The sequence below is a fragment of the Xenia sp. Carnegie-2017 genome, unplaced genomic scaffold (genome assembly GCF_021976095.1).
Source record: "Xenia sp. Carnegie-2017 unplaced genomic scaffold, XeniaSp_v1 HiC_scaffold_23, whole genome shotgun sequence".
Classification (NCBI taxonomy): domain Eukaryota; kingdom Metazoa; phylum Cnidaria; class Anthozoa; order Malacalcyonacea; family Xeniidae; genus Xenia; species Xenia sp. Carnegie-2017.
Genome location: NW_025813486.1, coordinates 17064642 through 17085542, shown reverse-complemented (window position 1 = coordinate 17085542; position 20901 = coordinate 17064642). Strand labels below are relative to the sequence as shown.

Genomic DNA, 20901 nt, shown 5'->3' with positions numbered 1-20901 from the left:
TTGGATTTAAAACAACAACTAGAAACCAATGCCTTGTAGGAAGACAGAACTAAAACCTTTGGCACAACTCCATAACTGCAGGTTGTTTGACGGGAGCGCTGCCTTCTGTTCTACTGAGGCTGTTTTACACGTGGTAATTGCTCTGAAATCACAATTTTTTCTTAAATTGTTTAGTCTCGCCCAGTCATTTTAGAAATTTCAAATAGATAATCATACAAAAGTTTCTCTGTTTAGATCATAGTCGTTGAACATAAACTTGAAATAAAAGTATTCTTATGCTTGTTTTTTTATTCTAGCATTTAGATTTACATAATTTATGAATCTACATTGCTTGATAAACACTTGCTATATTTGATGATACGTCACTTTAACAAGCAAAGTTTTCCATTTCAAGAGGTAAAGGTGTAGAACCTTTAGAGCATTTCATGAACAATGCAAAGAAAACTTTTAAGCTTCCTTAGTGCAGTAAGTAGAGTGTCATTGTATTGAGCAACCACAAGCTATCTGAAGGTTGGGAGTTATACTTCCATGAGGCATTAATGATATACATTACTTTACATTTTTAGAGTGTATGCAATTATTCGAAAACATTGTTGTGTTAGGAAATAACAAATACTTTTCACCATTATGCACATAAAAAATTGATAAAACAGAAAAATTAAAGCTTTATAATAAGAATTGCCTGGGAACCAAAGGCCACCTTAAATATGACATATTTAACAGTGAGTGCCAATTGGTTGTTAATATATAAAAACGAAAAGTCGAATTATAAAGTAAATACTCTTATTGACATCAATGTCACTTAGCATCAGCAAATGAATAACTACTTTAATAAGTATTTATGTATTCTTGCAAACAGTATTTAAATCTAGAACAACTACATACTCATTGTAAAAAACCTTAATAGTTTTCTTTGACATCCATGAATACTTAGCATGTGGGAAATGAATAAAATATTTCAATATGTATTAAGGTATTCTTGCAAACCGTAATTAAATTTCAGAACAATTACTGAATGGTGCGCCAGTTCTGTTAGCGCAGTAGGCAGCGCATCAGTCTAATTATTAGAATTCATCGAGTAATCTGAAGGTCGTGAGAATCTGACCCTCACATGAGGCAAACGTGTTTTGAATTTGTTTTAAAACTTTAGATTATAGATTAGTTCAAAACAAAGATCTTGGCAGAAAATAGCGATTACATAATGTATTTATTTTCAAGAAACAGAAGAGAATTGGGAAAATGAATTCTTTAACAGTCAATTGTAACTCATCCTCTATAAAATTGATCTCCTATAGTTTTGGAAAAAAGGTAAAATTCAAAACATATTTCCATAACTCTTCAAAAATGATGCTTTAATTCCAAAACTAATTGTTTATATGATTTAACAAAATATAATTCATATATGATTCTATCTTAAATTCAGTTAAAAATATAATAAATTTCAAAAGATGGATGAACCTTCACGTTTTTGAGAATTATGTTAAATCGGAAAGGAGGAAACAAAATCATGGATGTTATGGTAGCAGCACCATGAACCTCTAAGAAGTTGAATGAACCAGTTGGATTTAAAACAACAACTAGAAACCAATGCCCTTGTAGAAGATAGAACTAAAAACCTTCACACAACTCCAACTGCAGGTTGTTTGACGGGAGCTGCCTTCTGTTCTACTGAGGCTGTTTGCCATCGTGGTAATTACCTTGAAATCACAATTTTTCTTAAATTGTTTAGTCTCTCGCCCAGTCATTTTAGAAATTTCAAATAGATAATCAATACAAAAGTTTCTGTTTAGATCATAGTTCGTTGAACATAAAACTTGAAATAAAAGTATTCTTATGCTTGTTTTTTTATTCTCTAGCATTTAGATTACATAATTTATGAATTCACATTGCTTGATAACACTTGCTATATTTGATGATACGTCACTTTAAACAAGCAAAGTTTCTTCATTTTCAAGAGTAAAGGTGTAGAACTCTTTTAGAGCATTTTCATGAACAATGCAAAGAAACTTTGCTTCCTTAGCGCAGTAAGTAGAGGTCATTGTTATATTGAGCAACCACAAGCTATCTGAAGGTTGGGAGTTATACCTCCTACGAGGAACTAATGATATACATTACTTTACATTTTAGAGTGTATGCATTATTCGAAAACATTGTTGTGTTAGAAAATAACAAATACCTTTCACCATTATGCACATAAAAAAGTTGATAAAACAGAAAATTAAAGCTTTATAATAAGAATTGCTCTGGGAACCAAAGGCCACGCCTTAAATATGACATATTTAAAAGTGAGTGCTAATTGGTTGTTATATATAAACGAAAAGTCGAATTATAAAGTAAATACTTTTTATTGACAATAAATACTTAGCATCAGCAAATGAATAACTACTTTTAATAAGTATTTGTATTCTTGCAAACAGTATTTAAATTCCAGAACAACTACATACTATTGTTAAAAAACCTTATAGTTTTTCTTTGACATCCATGAATACTTAGCATCAGGAAATGAATAAAATATTTTTCAATATGTATTAAGGTATTCTGCAAACCGTAATTAAATTTCAGAACAATTACTGAATGGTGCGCTAAAGCTCTGTTAGCGCAGTAGGCAGCGCATCAGTCTCATAATTAGAATTCATCGAGTAATCTGAAGGTCGTGAGTTCGACCCTCACATGAGGCAAACGTGTTTTGAATTTGTTTTAAAACTTTAGATTATAGATTAGTCAAAAAACAAAGATCTTGGCAGAAAATAGCGATTACATAATGTATTTATTTTTCAAGAAACAGAAGAGAATTGGGAAAATGAATTTTAACAGTCAATTGTAACTCATCCTCTATAAAATTGGATCTCCTACAGTTTCGAAAAAAGGGTAAAAATTCAAAACATATTTCCATAACTCTTCAAAAATGATGCTTTAATTCCAAAACTAATTGTTTATATGATTTAAACAAAATATAATCATATGATTCTATCTTAAATTCAGTTAAAATATAAGAAATTTCAAAAGATGCGATGAACCTTCTACGTTTTGAGAATTATGTTAAATCGGAAAGGAGGAAACAAAATCATGATAAAATGTTATGGTAGCAAGCACCATGAACCTTCTAAGAAGTTGAATGAACCAGTTGGATTTAAAACAACAACTAGAAACCAATGCCTTGTAGGAAGACAGAACTAAAACCTTCACACAACTCCATAACTGCAGGTTGTTTGACGGAGCGCTGCCTTCTGTTCTACTGAGGCTGTTTGCCATCGTGGTAATTGCTCTGAAATCACAATTTTTCTTAAATTGTTTAGTCTCTCGCCCAGTCATTTTAGAAATTTCAAATAGACAAACAAGTTTCCCTGTTTAGACTCATAGTTCGTTGAACATAAAACTTGAAATAAAAGTATCTTTATGCTTGTTTTTTTATTCTCTAGCATTTAGATTACATAATTTATGAATTCACATTGTTTGATAACACTTTATATTTGATGATACGTCACTTTAACAAGCAAAGTTTTCTTCATTTTCAAGAGTAAAAGGTGTAGAACTCTTTAGAGCATTTCATGAACAATGCAAAGAAAACTTTAAGCTTCCTTAGCGCAGTAAGTAGAGGTCATTGTTATATTGAGCAACCACAAGCTATCTGAAGGTTGGGAGTTATTCTCCTACGAGGCATTAATGATTTACATTACTTTTACATTTTAGAGTGTATGTAATTATTCGAAAACATTGTTGTGTTAGAAAATAACAAATACCTTTCACCATTATGCACATAAAAGTTGATAAACAGAAAAATTAAAGCTTTTATAATAAGAATTGCTCTGGGAACCAAAGGCCACGCCTTAAATATGACATATTTAACAGTGAGTGCTAATTGGTTGTTAATATATAAACGAAAAGTCGAATTATAAAGTAAATACTTCATTGACATCAATAAATACTTAGCATCAGCAAATGAATAACTACTTTTAATAAGTATTTAGGTATTCTTGCAAACAGTATTTAAATTCCAGAACAACTACATACTATTGTTAAAAAACCTTAATAGTTTCTCTTGACATCCATGAATACTTAGCATCAGGAAATGAATAAAATATTTTCAATATGTATTAAGGTATTCTGCAAACCGTAATTAAATTTCAGAACAATTACTGAATGGTGCGCTTAAAGCTCCGTTAGCAGTAGGCAGCGCATCAGTCTCATAATTAGGAATTCATCGAGTAATCTGAAGGTCGTGAATCGACCCTCACACGAGGCAAACGTTTTGTTTGTTTTAAAACTTTAGATTATAGATTAGTTCAAAAACAAAGATCTTGGCAGAAAATAGCGATTACATAATGTATTTATTTTTCAAGAAACAGAAGAGAATTAAAATGAATTTTTAACAGTCAATTGTAACTCATCCTCTATAAAATTGGATCTCCTATAGTTTCGAAAAAGGGTAAAATTCAAAACATATTTCCATAACTCTTCAAAAATGATGCTTTAATTCCAAAACTAATTGTTTATATGATTTAACAAAATATAATTCATATGATTCTATCTTAAATTCAGTTAAAATATAATAAATTTCAAAAGATGCGATGAACCTTCACGATTTTGAGAATTATGTTAACTCGGAAAAGGAGGAAACAAAATCATGATGAAATGTTATGGTAGCATAGCACCATGAACCTTCTAAGAAGTTGAATGAACCAGTTGGATTTAAAACAACAACTAGAAACCAATGCCTTGTAGGAAGACAGAACTAAAAACCTTCACACAACTCCATAACTGCAGGTTGTTTGACGGGGCGCTGCCTTCTGCCCCACTGAGGCTGTTTGCCATCGGTAATTGCTCTGAAATCACAATTTTTCTTAAATTGTTTAGTCTCTCGCCCAGTCATTTTAGAAATTTCAAATAGATAATGATACAAAAATTTTCCCTGTTTAGATCATAGTCTGTTGAACATAAAACTTGAAATAAAAGTGTATTTATGCTTTTTTCTATTCTCTAGCATTTAGATTACATAATTTATGAATTCACATTGCTTGATAACTTTATATTTGATGATACGTCAATTTAACAAGCTTTTCTTCATTTTCAAGAGTAAAGGTGTAGAACTCCTTTTAGAGCATTTCATGAACAATGCAAAGAAAACTTTAAGCTTCTTTAGCGCAGTAAGTAGAGGTCATTGTTATATTGAGCAAACCACAAGCTATCTGAAGGTTGGGAGTTATACTCTCCTACGAGCATTAATGATGTACATTACTTTTACATTTTTAGAGTGTATGCAATTATTCGAAAAACATTGTTGTGTTAGAAAATAACAAATACCTTCACCATTATGCACATAAAAATTGATAAAACAGAAAAATTAAAGCTTTTATAATAAGAATTGCTCTGGGAACCAAAGGCCACGCCTTAAATATGACATATTTAACAGGAGTGCTAATTGGGTTAATATATAAACGAAAAGTCGAATTATAGTAAATACTTCTTATTGACATCAATAAATACTTAGCATCAGCAAATGAATAACTACTTTTAATAAGTATTTATGTATTCTTGCAAACAGTATTTAAATTCCAGAACAACTACATACTATTGTTAAAAAACCTTAATAGTTTTTCTTTGACATCCATGAATACTTAGCATCAGGAAATGAATAAAATATTTTCAATATGTATTAAGGTATTCTTGCAAACCGTAATTAAATTTCAGAACAATTACTGAATGGTGCGCTAAAGCCTCGTTAGCGCAGTAGGCAGCGCATCAGTCTCATAATTAGAATTCATCGAGTAATCTGAAGGTCGTGAATCGACCTCACACGAGGCAAACGTGTTTTGAATTTGTTTTAAAACTTTAGATTATAGATTAGTTCAAAACAAAGATCTTGGCAGAAAATAGCGATTACATAATGTATTTATTTTTTCAAGAAACAGAAGAGAATTGGGAAAATGAATTCTTAACAGTCAATTGTAACTCATCCTCTATAAAATTGATCTCCTATAGTTTCGAAAAAGGTAAAATTCAAAACATATTTCCATAACTCTTCAAAAATGATGCTTTAATTCCAAAACTAATTGTTTATATGATTTAACAAAATATAATTCATATGATTCTATCTTAAATTAGTTAAAAATATAACAAATTTCAAAAGATGCGATGAACCTTCACGTTTTTGAGAATTATGTTAAATCGGAAAGGAGGAAACAAAATCATGATAAAATGTTATGGTAGCATAGCACCATGAACCTTCTAAGAAGTTGAATGAACCAGTTGGATTTAAAACAACAACTAGAAACCAATGCCTTGTAGGAAGACAGAACTAAAACCTTCACACAACTCCCATAACTGCAGGTTGTTTGACGGGAGCGCCTGTCTGTTCTACTGGAGGCTGTTTGCCATCGTGGTAATTGCTCTGAAATCACAATTTTTTCTAAATTGTTTAGTCTCTCGCCCAGTCATTTTAGAAATTTCAAATCATACAAAAGTTTCCCTGTTTAGATCATAGTTCGTTGAACATAAAACTTGAAATAAAAGTATTCTTATGCTTGTTTTTTATTCTCTAGCATTTAGATTACATAATTTATGAATTCACATTGCTTGATAACACTTGCTATATTTGATGATACGTCACTTTAACAAGCAAAGTTTTCTTCATTTTCAAGAGTAAAAGGTGTAGAACTTTTAGAGCATTTCATGAACAATGCAAAGAAACTTTAAGCTTCTTAGCGCAGTAAGTAGAGTGTCATTGTTATATTGAGCAACCACAAGCTATCTGAAGGTTGGGAGTTATACTCCTACGAGGCATTAATGATATACATTACTTTTACATTTTAGAGTGTATGCAATTATTCGAAAACATTGTTGTGTTAGAAAATAACAAATACCTTTCACCATTATGCACATAAAAATTGATAAAACAGAAAATTAAAGCTTTTATAATAAGAATTGCTCTGGGAACCAAAGGCCACGCCTTAAATATGACATATTTAACAGTGAGTGCTAATTGGTTGTTAATATATAAACGAAAAGTCGAATTATAAAGTAAATACTTCTATTGACATCAATAAATACTTAGCATCAGCAAATGAATAACTACTTTTAATAAGTATTTATGTATTCTTGCAAACAGTATTTAAACCAGAACAACTACATACTATTGTTAAAAAAAACCTTAATAGTTTTTCTTTGACATCCATGAATACTTAGCATCAGGAAATGAATAAAATATTTTCAATATGTATTAAGGTATTCTTGCAAACCGTAATTAAATTTCAGAACAATTACCGAATGGTGCGCTAAAGCCTCGTTAGCGCAGTAGGCAGCGCATCAGTCTCATAATTAGAATTCATCGAGTAATCTGAAGGTCGTGAATTCGACCCTCACACGAGGCAAACGTGTTTTGAATTTGTTTTAAAACTTTAGATTATAGATTAGTTCAAAAAACAAAGATCTTGGCAGAAAATAGCGATTACATAATGTATTTATTTTTCAAGAAACAGAAGAGAATTGGGAAAATGAATTCTTAACAGTCAATTGTAACTCATCTCTATAAAATTGGATCTCCTATAGTTTCGAAAAAAGGGTAAAAATTCAAAACATATTTCCATAACTCTTCAAAAATGATGCTTTAATTCCAAAACTAATTGTTTATATGATTTAACAAAATATAATTCATATGATTCTATCTTAAATTCAGTTAAAAATATAACAAATTTCAAAAGATGCGATGAACCTTCACGTTTTTGAGAATTATGTTAAATCGGAAAGGAGGAAACAAAATCATGATAAAATGTTATGGTAGCATAGCACCATGAACCTTCTAAGAAGTTGAATGAACCAGTTGGATTTAAAACAACAACTAGAAACCAATGCCTTGTAGGAAGACAGAACTAAAAACCTTCACACAACTCCATAACTGCAGGTTGTTTGACGGGAGCGCTGCCTTCTGTTCTACCGAGGCTGTTTGCCATCGTGGTAATTGCTCTGAAATCACAATTTTTTCTTAAATTGTTTAGTCTCTCGCCCAGTCATTTTAGAAATTTCAAATAGATAATCATACAAAAAGTTTCCCTGTTTAGATCATAGTTCGTTGAACATAAAACTTGAAATAAAAGTATTCTTATGCTTGTTTTTTTTTATTCTCTAGCATTTAGATTACATAATTTATGAATTCACATTGCTTGATAACACTTGCTATATTTGATGATACGTCACTTTAACAAGCAAAGTTTTCTTCATTTTCAAGAGTAAAAGGTGTAGAACTCTTTTAGAGCATTTCATGAACAATGCAAAGAAAACTTTAAGCTTCCTTAGCGCAGTAAGTAGAGTGTCATTGTTATATTGAGCAACCACAAGCTATCTGAAGGTTGGGAGTTATACTCTCCTACGAGGCATTAATGATATACATTACTTTTACATTTTAGAGTGTATGCAATTATTCGAAAAACATTGTTGTGTTAGAAAATAACAAATACCTTTCACCATTATGCACATAAAAAGTTGATAAAACAGAAAATTAAAGCTTTTATAATAAGAATTGCTCTGGGAACCAAAGGCCACGCCTTAAATATGACATATTTAACAGTGAGTGCTAATTGGTTGTTAATATATAAACGAAAAGTCGAATTATAAAGTAAATACTCTTATTGACATTAATAAATACTTAGCATCAGCAAATGAATAACTACTTTTAATAAGTATTTAGGTATTCTTGCAAACAGTATTTAAATTCCAGAACAACTACATACTATTGTTAAAAAACCTTAATAGTTTTTCTTTGACATCCATGAATACTTAGCATCAGGAAATGAATAAAATATTTTCATATGTATTAAGGTATTCTTGCAAACCGTAATTAAATTTCAGAACAATTACCGAATGGTGCGCTAAAGCCTCGTTAGCGCAGTAGGCAGCGCATCAGTCTCATAATTAGAATTCATCGAGTAATCTGAAGGTCGTGAGTTCGACCCTCACACGAGGCAAACGTGTTTTGAATTTGTTTTAAAACTTTAGATTATAGATTAGTTCAAAAAACAAAGATCTTGGCAGAAAATAGCGATTACATAATGTATTTATTTTTCAAGAAACAGAAGAGAATTGGGAAAAATGAATTCTTAACAGTCAATTGTAACTCATCCTCTATAAAATTGGATCTCCTACAGTTTCGAAAAAAGGGTAAAAATTCAAAACATATTTCCATAACTCTTCAAAAATGATGCTTTAATTCCAAAACTAATTGTTTATATGATTTAACAAAATATAATTCATATGATTCTATCTTAAATTCAGTTAAAATATAAGAAATTTCAAAAGATGCGATGAACCTTTCACGTTTTGAGAATTATGTTAAATCGGAAAGGAGGAAACAAAATCATGATAAAATGTTATGGTAGCATAGCACCATGAACCTTCTAAGAAGTTGAATGAACCAGTTGGATTTAAAACAACAACTAGAAACCAATGCCTTGTAGGAAGACAGAACTAAAACCTTCACACAACTCCATAACTGCAGGTTGTTTGACGGAGCGCTGCCTTCTGTTCTACTGAGGCTGTTTGCCATCGTGGTAATTGCTCTGAAATCACAATTTTTCTTAAATTGTTTAGTCTCTCCCAGTCATTTTAGAAATTTCAAATAGATAATGATACAAAAAGTTTCCCTGTTTAGATCATAGTTCGTTGAACATAAAACTTGAAATAAAAGTATTCTTATGCTTGTTTTTTTTTATTCTCTAGCATTTAGATTACATAATTTATGAATTCACATTGCTTGATAACACTTGCTATATTTGATGATACGTCTTTAACAAGCAAAGTTTTCTTCATTTTCAAGAGTAAAGGTGTAGAACTCTTTTAGAGCATTTCATGAACAATGCAAAGAAAACTTTAAGCTTCCTTAGCGCAGTAAGTAAGTGTCATTGTTATATTGAGCAACCACAAGCTATCTGAAGGTTGGGAGTTATACTCTCCTACGAGGCATTAATGATTTTTACTTTTACATTTTTAGAGTGTATGTAATTATTCGAAAAACATTGTGTGTTAGAAAATAACAAATACCTTTCACCATTATGCACATAAAAGTTGATAAAACAGAAAAATTAAAGCTTTATAATAAGAATTGCTCTGGGAACCAAAGGCCACGCCTTAAATATGACATATTTAACAGTGAGTGCTAATTGGTTGTTAATATATAAACGAAAAGTCGAATTATAAAGTAAATACTTCTTATTGACATTAATAAATACTTAGCATCAGCAAATGAATAACTACTTTTAATAAGTATTTAGGTATTCTTGCAAACAGTATTTAAATTCCAGAACAACTACATACTATTGTTAAAAAAAACCTTAATAGTTTTTCTTTGACATCCATGAATACTTAGCATCAGGAAATGAATAAAATATTTTCAATATGTATTAAGGTATTCTTGCAAACCGTAATTAAATTTCAGAACAATTACCGAATGGTGCGCTAAAGCCTCGTTAGCGCAGTAGGCAGCGCATCAGTCTCATAATTAGAATTCATCGAGTAATCTGAAGGTCGTGAGTTCGACCCTCACACGAGGCAAACGTGTTTTGAATTTGTTTTAAAACTTTAGATTATAGATTAGTTCAAAAAACAAAGATCTTGGCAGAAAATAGCGATTACATAATGTATTTATTTTTCAAGAAACAGAAGAGAATTGGGAAAAATGAATTCTTAACAGTCAATTGTAACTCATCCTCTATAAAATTGGATCTCCTACAGTTTCGAAAAAAGGGTAAAAATTCAAAACATATTTCCATAACTCTTCAAAAATGATGCTTTAATTCCAAAACTAATTGTTTATATGATTTAACAAAATATAATTCATATGATTCTATCTTAAATTCAGTTAAAAATATAATAAATTTCAAAAGATGCGATGAACCTTCACGATTTTTGAGAATTATGTTAACTCGGAAAGGAGGAAACAAAATCATGATGAAATGTTATGGTAGCATAGCACCATGAACCTTCTAAGAAGTTGAATGAACCAGTTGGATTTAAAACAACAACTAGGAAACCAATGCCTTGTAGGAAGACAGAACTAAAACCTTCACACAACTCCATAACTGCAGGTTGTTTGACGGGGAGCTGCCTTCTGTTCTACCGAGGCTGTTTGCCATCGTGGTAATTGCTCTGAAATCACAATTTTTTCTTAAATTGTTTAGTCTCTCGCCCAGTCATTTTAGAAATTTCAAATAGATAATGATACAAAAATTTTCCCTGTTTAGATCATAGTTCGTTGAACATAAAACTGAAATAAAAGTGTACTTATGCTTTTTTTTCTATTCTCTAGCATTTAGATTACATAATTTATGAATTCACATTGCTTGATAACACTTGCTATATTTGATGATACGTCAATTTAACAAGCAAAGTTTTCTTCATTTTCAAGAGTAAAAGGTGTAGAACTCTTTTAGAGCATTTCATGAACAATGCAAAGAAAACTTTAAGCTTCTTAGCGCAGTAAGTAGAGTGTCATTGTTATATTGAGCAACCACAAGCTATCTGAAGGTTGGGAGTTATACTCCCACGAGGCATTAATGATGTACATTACTTTTACATTTTAGAGTGTATGCAATTATTCGAAAACATTGTTGTGTTAGAAAATAACAAATACCTTTCACCATTATGCACATAAAAAGTTGATAAAACAGAAAAATTAAAGCTTTTATAATAAGAATTCTCTGGGAACCAAAGGCCACGCCTTAAATATGACATATTTAACAGTGAGTGCTAATTGGTTGTTAATATATAAACGAAAAGTCGAATTATAAAGTAAATACTTCTTATTGACATCAATAAATACTTAGCATCAGCAAATGAATAACTACTTTAATAAGTATTTATGTATTCTTGCAAACAGTATTTAAATTCCAGAACAACTACATACTATTGTTAAAAAACCTTAATAGTTTTTTCTTTGACATCCATGAATACTTAGCATCAGGAAATGAATAAAATATTTTCAATATGTATTAAGGTATTCTTGCAAACCGTAATTAAATTTCAGCAATTACCGAATGGTGCGCAAAGCCTCGTTAGCGCAGTAGGCAGCGCATCAGTCTCATAATTAGAATTCATCGAGTAATCTGAAGGTCGTGAATTCGACCTCACACGAGGCAAACGTGTTTTGAATTTGTTTTAAAACTTTAGATTATAGATTAGTTCAAAAACAAAGATCTTGGCAGAAAATAGCGATTACATAATGTATTTATTTTCAAGAAACAGAAGAGAATTGGGAAAAATGAATTCTAACAGTCAATTGTAACTCATCCTCTATAAAATTGGATCTCCTACAGTTTCGAAAAAAGGTAAAAATTCAAAACATATTTCCATAACTCTTCAAAATGATGCTTTAATTCCAAAACTAATTGTTTATATGATTTAACAAAATATAATTCATATGATTCTATCTTAAATTCAGTTAAAAATATAAGAATTTCAAAGATGCGATGAACCTTCACGATTTTTGAGAATTATGTTAACTCGGAAAGGAGGAAACAAAATCATGATGAAATGTTATGTAGCATAGCACCATGAACCTTCTAGTTGAATGAACCAGTTGGATTTAAAACAACAACTAGAAACCACTTGTTGTGGAAGACAGAACTAAAACCTTCACACAACTCTCTATAACTGCAGGTTGTTTGACGGGAGCGCTGCCTTCTGTTCTACCGAGGCTGTTTGCCATCGTGGTAATTGCTCTGAAATCACAATTTTTTTCTTAAATTGTTTAGTCTCTCGCCCAGTCATTTTAGAAATTTCAAATAGATAATGATACAAAAATTTTCCCTGTTTAGATCATAGTTCGTTGAACATAAAACTTGAAATAAAAGTGTACTTATGCTTGTTTTTTCTATTCTCTAGCATTTAGATTACATAATTTATGAATTCACATTGCTTGATAACACTTGCTATATTTGATGATACGTCACTTTAACAAGCAAAGTTTTCTTCATTTTCAAGAGTAAAAGGTGTAGAACTCTTTTAGAGCATTTCATGAACAATGCAAAGAAAACTTTAAGCTTCCTTAGCGCAGTAAGTAGAGTGTCATTGTTATATTGAGCAACCACAAGCTATCTAAAGGTTGGGAGTTATACTCTCCTACGAGGCATTAATGATATACATTACTTTTACATTTTTAGAGTGTATGCAATTATTCGAAAACATTGTTGTGTTAGAAAATAACAAATACCTTTCACCATTATGCACATAAAAGTTGATAAAACAGAAAAATTAAAGCTTTTATAATAAGAATTGCTCTGGAACCAAGGCCACGCCTTAAATATGACATATTTAACAGTGAGTGCTAATTGGTTGTTAATATATAAACGAAAAGTCGAATTATAAAGTAAATACTTCTTATTGACATCAATAAATACTTAGCATCAGCAAATGAATAACTACTTTTAATAAGTATTTATGTATTCTTGCAAACAGTATTTAAATTCCAGAACAACTACATACTATTGTTAAAAAAAACCTTAATAGTTTTTCTTTGACATCCATGAATACTTAGCATCAGGAAATGAATAAAATATTTTCAATATGTATTAAGGTATTCTTGCAAACCGTAATTAAATTTCAGAACAATTACCGAATGGTGCGCTAAAGCCTCGTTAGCGCAGTAGGCAGCGCATCAGTCTCATAATTAGAATTCATCGAGTAATCTGAAGGTCGTGAATTCGACCCTCACACGACAAACGTTTTGAATTTGTTTTAAAACTTTAGATTATAGATTAGTTCAAAAACAAAGATCTTGGCAGAAAATAGCGATTACATAATGTATTTATTTTCAAGAAACAGAAGAGAATTGGGAAAATGAATTCTTAACAGTCAATTGTAACTCATCCTCTATAAAATTGGATCTCCTATAGTTTCGAAAAAGGGTAAAATTCAAAACATATTTCCATAACTCTTCAAAAATGATGCTTTAATTCCAAAACTAATTGTTTATATGATTTAACAAAATATAATTCATATGATTCTATCTTAAATTCAGTTAAAAATATAACAAATTTCAAAAGATGCGATGAACCTTCACGTTTTTTGAGAATTATGTTAAATCGGAAAGGAGGAAACAAAATCATGATAAAATGTTATGGTAGCATAGCACCATGAACCTTCTAAGAAGTTGAATGAACAAGTTGGATTTAAACAACAACTAGAAACCAATGCCTTGTAGGAAGACAGAACTAAAACCTTCACAAACTCCATAACTGCAGGTTGTTTGACGGGAGCGCTGCCTTCTGTTCTACCGAGGCTGTTTGCCATCGTGGTAATTGCTCTGAAATCACAATTTTTTCTTAAATTGTTTAGTCTCTCGCCCAGTCATTTTAGAAATTTCAAATAGATAATCATACAAAAAGTTTCCCTGTTTAGATCATAGTTCGTTGAACATAAAACTTGAAATAAAAGTATTCTTATGCTTGTTTTTTTTTATTCTCTAGCATTTAGATTACATAATTTATGAATTCACATTGCTTGATAACACTTGCTATATTTGATGATACGTCACTTTAACAAGCAAAGTTTTCTTCATTTTCAAGAGTAAAAGGTGTAGAACTCTTTTAGAGCATTTCATGAACAATGCAAAGAAAACTTTAAGCTAGCGCAGTAAGTAGAGTGTCATTGTTATATTGAGCAACCACAAGCTATCTGAAGGTTGGGAGTTATACTCTCCTACGAGGCATTAATGATATACATTACTTTTACATTTTAGAGTGTATGCAATTATTCGAAAAACATTGTTGTGTTAGAAAATAACAAATACCTTTCACCATTATGCACATAAAAATTGATAAAACAGAAAAATTAAAGCTTTTATAATAAGAATTGCTCTGGGAACCAAAGGCCACGCCTTAAATATGACATATTTAACAGTGAGTGCTAATTGGTTGTTAATATATAAACGAAAAGTCGAATTATAAAGTAAATACTTCTTATTGACATCAATAAATACTTAGCATCAGCAAATGAATAACTACTTTTAATAAGTATTTATGTATTCTTGCAAACAGTATTTAAATTCCAGAACAACTACATACTATTGTTAAAAAAAACCTTAATAGTTTTTCTTTGACATCCATGAATACTTAGCATCAGGAAATGAATAAAATATTTTCAATATGTATTAAGGTATTCTTGCAAACCGTAATTAAATTTCAGAACAATTACCGAATGGTGCGCTAAAGCCTCGTTAGCGCAGTAGGCAGCGCATCAGTCTCATAATTAGAATTCATCGAGTAATCTGAAGGTCGTGAGTTCGACCCTCACACGAGGCAAACGTGTTTTGAATTTGTTTTAAAACTTTAGATTATAGATTAGTTCAAAAAAACAAAGATCTTGGCAGAAAATAGCGATTACATAATGTATTTATTTTTCAAGAAACAGAAGAGAATTGGGAAAAATGAATTCTTAACAGTCAATTGTAACTCATCCTCTATAAAATTGGATCTCCTATAGTTTCGAAAAAAGGGTAAAAATTCAAAACATATTTCCATAACTCTTCAAAAATGATGCTTTAATTCCAAAACTAATTGTTTATATGATTTAACAAAATATAATTCATATGATTCTATCTTAAATTCAGTTAAAAATATAACAAATTTCAAAAGATGCGATGAACCTTCACGTTTTTTGAGAATTATGTTAAATCGGAAAGGAGGAAACAAAATCATGATAAAATGTTATGGTAGCATAGCACCATGAACCTTCTAAGAAGTTGAATGAACCAGTTGGATTTAAAACAACAACTAGAAACCAATGCCTTGTAGGAAGACAGAACTAAAAAAACCTTCACACAACTCCATAACTGCAGGTTGTTTGACGGGAGCGCTGCCTTCTGTTCTACCGAGGCTGTTTGCCATCGTGGTAATTGCTCTGAAATCACAATTTTTTCTTAAATTGTTTAGTCTCTCGCCCAGTCATTTTAGAAATTTCAAATAGATAATCATACAAAAAGTTTCCCTGTTTAGATCATAGTTCGTTGAACATAAAACTTGAAATAAAAGTATTCTTATGCTTGTTTTTTTTTTTATTCTCTAGCATTTAGATTACATAATTTATGAATTCACATTGCTTGATAACACTTGCTATATTTGATGATACGTCACTTTAACAAGCAAAGTTTTCTTCATTTTCAAGAGTAAAAGGTGTAGAACTCTTTTAGAGCATTTCATGAACAATGCAAAGAAAACTTTAAGCTTCCTTAGCGCAGTAAGTAGAGTGTCATTGTTATATTGAGCAACCACAAGCTATCTGAAGGTTGGGAGTTATACTCTCCTACGAGGCATTAATGATATACATTACTTTTACATTTTAGAGTGTATGCAATTATTCGAAAAACATTGTTGTGTTAGAAAATAACAAATACCTTTCACCATTATGCACATAAAAGTTGATAAAACAGAAAAATTAAAGCTTTTATAATAAGAATTGCTCTGGGAACCAAAGGCCACGCCTTAAATATGACATATTTAACAGTGAGTGCTAATTGGTTGTTAATATATAAACGAAAAGTCGAATTATAAAGTAAATACTTCTTATTGACATCAATAAATACTTAGCATCAGCAAATGAATAACTACTTTTAATAAGTATTTAGGTATTCTTGCAAACAGTATTTAAATTCCAGAACAACTACATACTATTGTTAAAAAAAACCTTAATAGTTTTTCTTTGACATCCATGAATACTTAGCATCAGGAAATGAATAAAATATTTTCAATATGTATTAAGGTATTCTTGCAAACCGTAATTAAATTTCAGAACAATTACCGAATGGTGCGCTAAAGCCTCGTTAGCGCAGTAGGCAGCGCATCAGTCTCATAATTAGAATTCATCGAGTAATCTGAAGGTCGTGAGTTCGACCCTCACACGAGGCAAACGTGTTTTGAATTTGTTTTAAAACTTTAGATTATAGATTAGTTCAAAAAAACAAAGATCTTGGCAGAAAATAGCGATTACATAATGTATTTATTTTTCAAGAAACAGAAGAGAATTGGGAAAAATGAATTCTTAACAGTCAATTGTAACTCATCCTCTATAAAATTGGATCTCCTATAGTTTCGAAAAAAAGGGTAAAAATTCAAAACATATTTCCATAACTCTTCAAAAATGATGCTTTAATTCCAAAACTAATTGTTTATATGATTTAACAAAATATAATTCATATGATTCTATCTTAAATTCAGTTAAAAATATAACAAATTTCAAAAGATGCGATGAACCTTCACGTTTTTTGAGAATTATGTTAAATCGGAAAGGAGGAAACAAAATCATGATAAAATGTTATGGTAGCATAGCACCATGAACCTTCTAAGAAGTTGAATGAACCAGTTGGATTTAAAACAACAACTAGAAACCAATGCCTTGTAGGAAGACAGAACTAAAAACCTTCACACAACTCCATAACTGCAGGTTGTTTGACGGGAGCGCTGCCTTCTGTTCTACCGAGGCTGTTTGCCATCGTGGTAATTGCTCTGAAATCACAATTTTTCTTAAATTGTTTAGTCTCTCCCAGTCATTTTAGAAATTTCAAATAGATAATGATACAAAAATTTCCCTGTTTAGATCATAGTTCGTTGAACATAAAACTTGAAATAAAAGTATTCTTATGCTTGTTTTTTTTTATTCTCTAGCATTTAGATTACATAATTTATGAATTCACATTGCTTGATAACACTTGCTATATTTGATGATACGTCACTTTAACAAGCAAAGTTTTCTTCATTTTCAAGAGTAAAGGTGTAGAACTCTTTTAGAGCATTTCATGAACAATGCAAAGAAAACTTTAAGCTTCCTTAGCGCAGTAAGTAGAGTGTCATTGTTATATTGAGCAACCACAAGCTATCTGAAGGTTGGGAGTTATACTCTCCTACGAGGCATTAATGATATACATTACTTTTACATTTTAGAGTGTATGCAATTATTCGAAAACATTGTTGTGTTAGAAAATAACAAATACCTTTCACCATTATGCACATAAAAGTTGATAAAACAGAAAAATTAAAGCTTTTATAATAAGAATTGCTCTGGGAACCAAAGGCCACGCCTTAAATATGACATATTTAACAGTGAGTGCTAATTGGTTGTTAATATATAAACGAAAAGTCGAATTATAAAGTAAATACTTCTTATTGACATCAATAAATACTTAGCATCAGCAAATGAATAACTACTTTTAATAAGTATTTAGGTATTCTTGCAAACAGTATTTAAATTCCAGAACAACTACATACTATTGTTAAAAAAAACCTTAATAGTTTTTCTTTGACATCCATGAATACTTAGCATCAGGAAATGAATAAAATATTTTCAATATGTATTAAGGTATTCTTGCAAACCGTAATTAAATTTCAGAACAATTACCGAATGGTGCGCTAAAGCCTCGTTAGCGCAGTAGGCAGCGCATCAGTCTCATAATTAGAATTCATCGAGTAATCTGAAGGTCGTGAGTTCGACCCTCACACGAGGCAAACGTGTTTTGAATTTGTTTTAAAACTTTAGATTATAGATTAGTTCAAAAAAACAAAGATCTTGGCAGAAAATAGCGATTACATAATGTATTTATTTTTCAAGAAACAGAAGAGAATTGGGAAAAATGAATTCTTAACAGTCAATTGTAACTCATCCTCTATAAAATTGGATCTCCTATAGTTTCGAAAAAAGGGTAAAAATTCAAAACATATTTCCATAACTCTTCAAAAATGATGCTTTAATTCCAAAACTAATTGTTTATATGATTTAACAAAATATAATTCATATGATTCTATCTTAAATTCAGTTAAAAATATAACAAATTTCAAAAGATGCGATGAACCTTCACGTTTTTTGAGAATTATGTTAAATCGGAAAGGAGGAAACAAAATCATGATAAAATGTTATGGTAGCATAGCACCATGAACCTTCTAAGAAGTTGAATGAACCAGTTGGATTTAAAACAACAACTAGAAACCAATGCCTTGTAGGAAGACAGAACTAAAAACCTTCACACAACTCCATAACTGCAGGTTGTTTGACGGGAGCGCTGCCTTCTGTTCTACCGAGGCTGTTTGCCATCGTGGTAATTGCTCTGAAATCACAATTTTTTTCTTAAATTGTTTAGTCTCTCGCCCAGTCATTTTAGAAATTTCAAATAGATAATGATACAAAAAGTTTCCCTGTTTAGATCATAGTTCGTTGAACATAAAACTTGAAATAAAAGTATTCTTATGCTTGTTTTTTTTTATTCTCTAGCATTTAGATTACATAATTTATGAATTCACATTGCTTGATAACACTTGCTATATTTGATGATACGTCACTTTAACAAGCAAAGTTTTCTTCATTTTCAAGAGTAAAAGGTGTAGAACTCTTTTAGAGCATTTCATGAACAATGCAAAGAAAACTTTAAGCTTCCTTAGCGCAGTAAGTAGAGTGTCATTGTTATATTGAGCAACCACAAGCTATCTGAAGGTTGGGAGTTATACTCTCCTACGAGGCATTAATGATATACATTACTTTTACATTTTAGAGTGTATGCAATTATTCGAAAAACATTGTTGTGTTAGAAAATAACAAATACCTTTCACCATTATGCACATAAAAAGTTGATAAAACAGAAAAATTAAAGCTTTTATAATAAGAATTGCTCTGGGAACCAAAGGCCACGCCTTAAATATGACATATTTAACAGTGAGTGCTAATTGGTTGTTAATATATAAACGAAAAGTCGAATTATAAAGTAAATACTTCTTATTGACATCAATAAATACTTAGCATCAGCAAATGAATAACTACTTTTAATAAGTATTTATGTATTCTTGCAAACAGTATTTAAATTCCAGAACAACTACATACTATTGTTAAAAAACCTTAATAGTTTTTCTTTGACATCCATGAATACTTAGCATCAGGAAATGAATAAAATATTTTCAATATGTATTAAGGTATTCTTGCAAACCGTAATTAAATTTCAGAACAATTACCGAATGGTGCGCTAAAGCCTCGTTAGCGCAGTAGGCAGCGCATCAGTCTCATAATTAGAATTCATCGAGTAATCTGAAGGTCGTGAGTTCGACCCTCACACGAGGCAAACGTGTTTTGAATTTGTTTTAAAACTTTAGATTATAGATTAGTTCAAAAAACAAAGATCTTGGCAGAAAATAGCGATTACATAATGTATTTATTTTTCAAGAAACAGAAGAGAATTGGGAAAAATGAATTCTTAACAGTCAATTGTAACTCATCCTCTATAAAATTGGATCTCCTATAGTTTCGAAAAAAGGGTAAAAATTCAAAACATATTTCCATAACTCTTCAAAATGATGCTTTAATTCCAAAACTAATTGTTTATATGATTTAACAAAATATAATTCATATGATTCTATCTTAAATTCAGTTAAAAATATAACAAATTTCAAAAGATGCGATGAACCTTCACGTTTTTGAGAATTATGTTAAATCGGAAAGGAGGAAACAAAATCATGATAAAATGTTATGGTAGCATAGCACCATGAACCTTCTAAGAAGTTGAATGAACCAGTTGGATTTAAAACAACAACTAGAAACCAATGCCTTGTAGGAAGACAGAACTAAAAACCTTCACACAACTCCATAACTGCAGGTTGTTTGACGGGAGCGCTGCCTTCTGTTCTACCGAGGCTGTTTGCCATCGTGGTAATTGCTCTGAAATCACAATTTTTTTCTTAAATTGTTTAGTCTCTCGCCCAGTCATTTTAGAAATTTCAAATAGATAATGATACAAAAAGTTTCCCTGTTTAGATCATAGTTCGTTGAACATAAAACTTGAAATAAAAGTATTCTTATGCTTGTTTTTTTTTATTCTCTAGCATTTAGATTACATAATTTATGAATTCACATTGCTTGATAACACTTGCTATATTTGATGATACGTCA

General features: G+C 30.6%; 7 non-coding genes across 7 annotated transcripts; all 7 read left to right on the top strand.

Moving 5' to 3' along the window:
• Positions 1 to 7276: 7276 nt before the first annotated feature.
• Trnam-cau lies at positions 7277 to 7367 on the top strand. The gene is given in 2 exon segments: positions 7277 to 7313; positions 7332 to 7367. It is a non-coding gene; the product is annotated as a tRNA-Met (tRNA).
• Positions 7368 to 8866: 1499 nt separating this feature from the next.
• On the top strand, positions 8867 to 8957 carry Trnam-cau. The gene is given in 2 exon segments: positions 8867 to 8903; positions 8922 to 8957. It is a non-coding gene; the product is annotated as a tRNA-Met (tRNA).
• Positions 8958 to 10448: 1491 nt separating this feature from the next.
• Positions 10449 to 10539, top strand: Trnam-cau. The gene is given in 2 exon segments: positions 10449 to 10485; positions 10504 to 10539. It is a non-coding gene; the product is annotated as a tRNA-Met (tRNA).
• Positions 10540 to 15193: 4654 nt separating this feature from the next.
• Trnam-cau lies at positions 15194 to 15284 on the top strand. The gene is given in 2 exon segments: positions 15194 to 15230; positions 15249 to 15284. It is a non-coding gene; the product is annotated as a tRNA-Met (tRNA).
• A 1511-nt stretch (positions 15285 to 16795) lies between these two features.
• On the top strand, positions 16796 to 16886 carry Trnam-cau. Its single transcript is given in 2 exon segments — positions 16796 to 16832; positions 16851 to 16886. It is a non-coding gene; the product is annotated as a tRNA-Met (tRNA).
• Positions 16887 to 18388: 1502 nt separating this feature from the next.
• Positions 18389 to 18479, top strand: Trnam-cau. The gene is given in 2 exon segments: positions 18389 to 18425; positions 18444 to 18479. It is a non-coding gene; the product is annotated as a tRNA-Met (tRNA).
• A 1507-nt stretch (positions 18480 to 19986) lies between these two features.
• Trnam-cau lies at positions 19987 to 20077 on the top strand. The gene is given in 2 exon segments: positions 19987 to 20023; positions 20042 to 20077. It is a non-coding gene; the product is annotated as a tRNA-Met (tRNA).
• Positions 20078 to 20901: the final 824 nt, after the last annotated feature.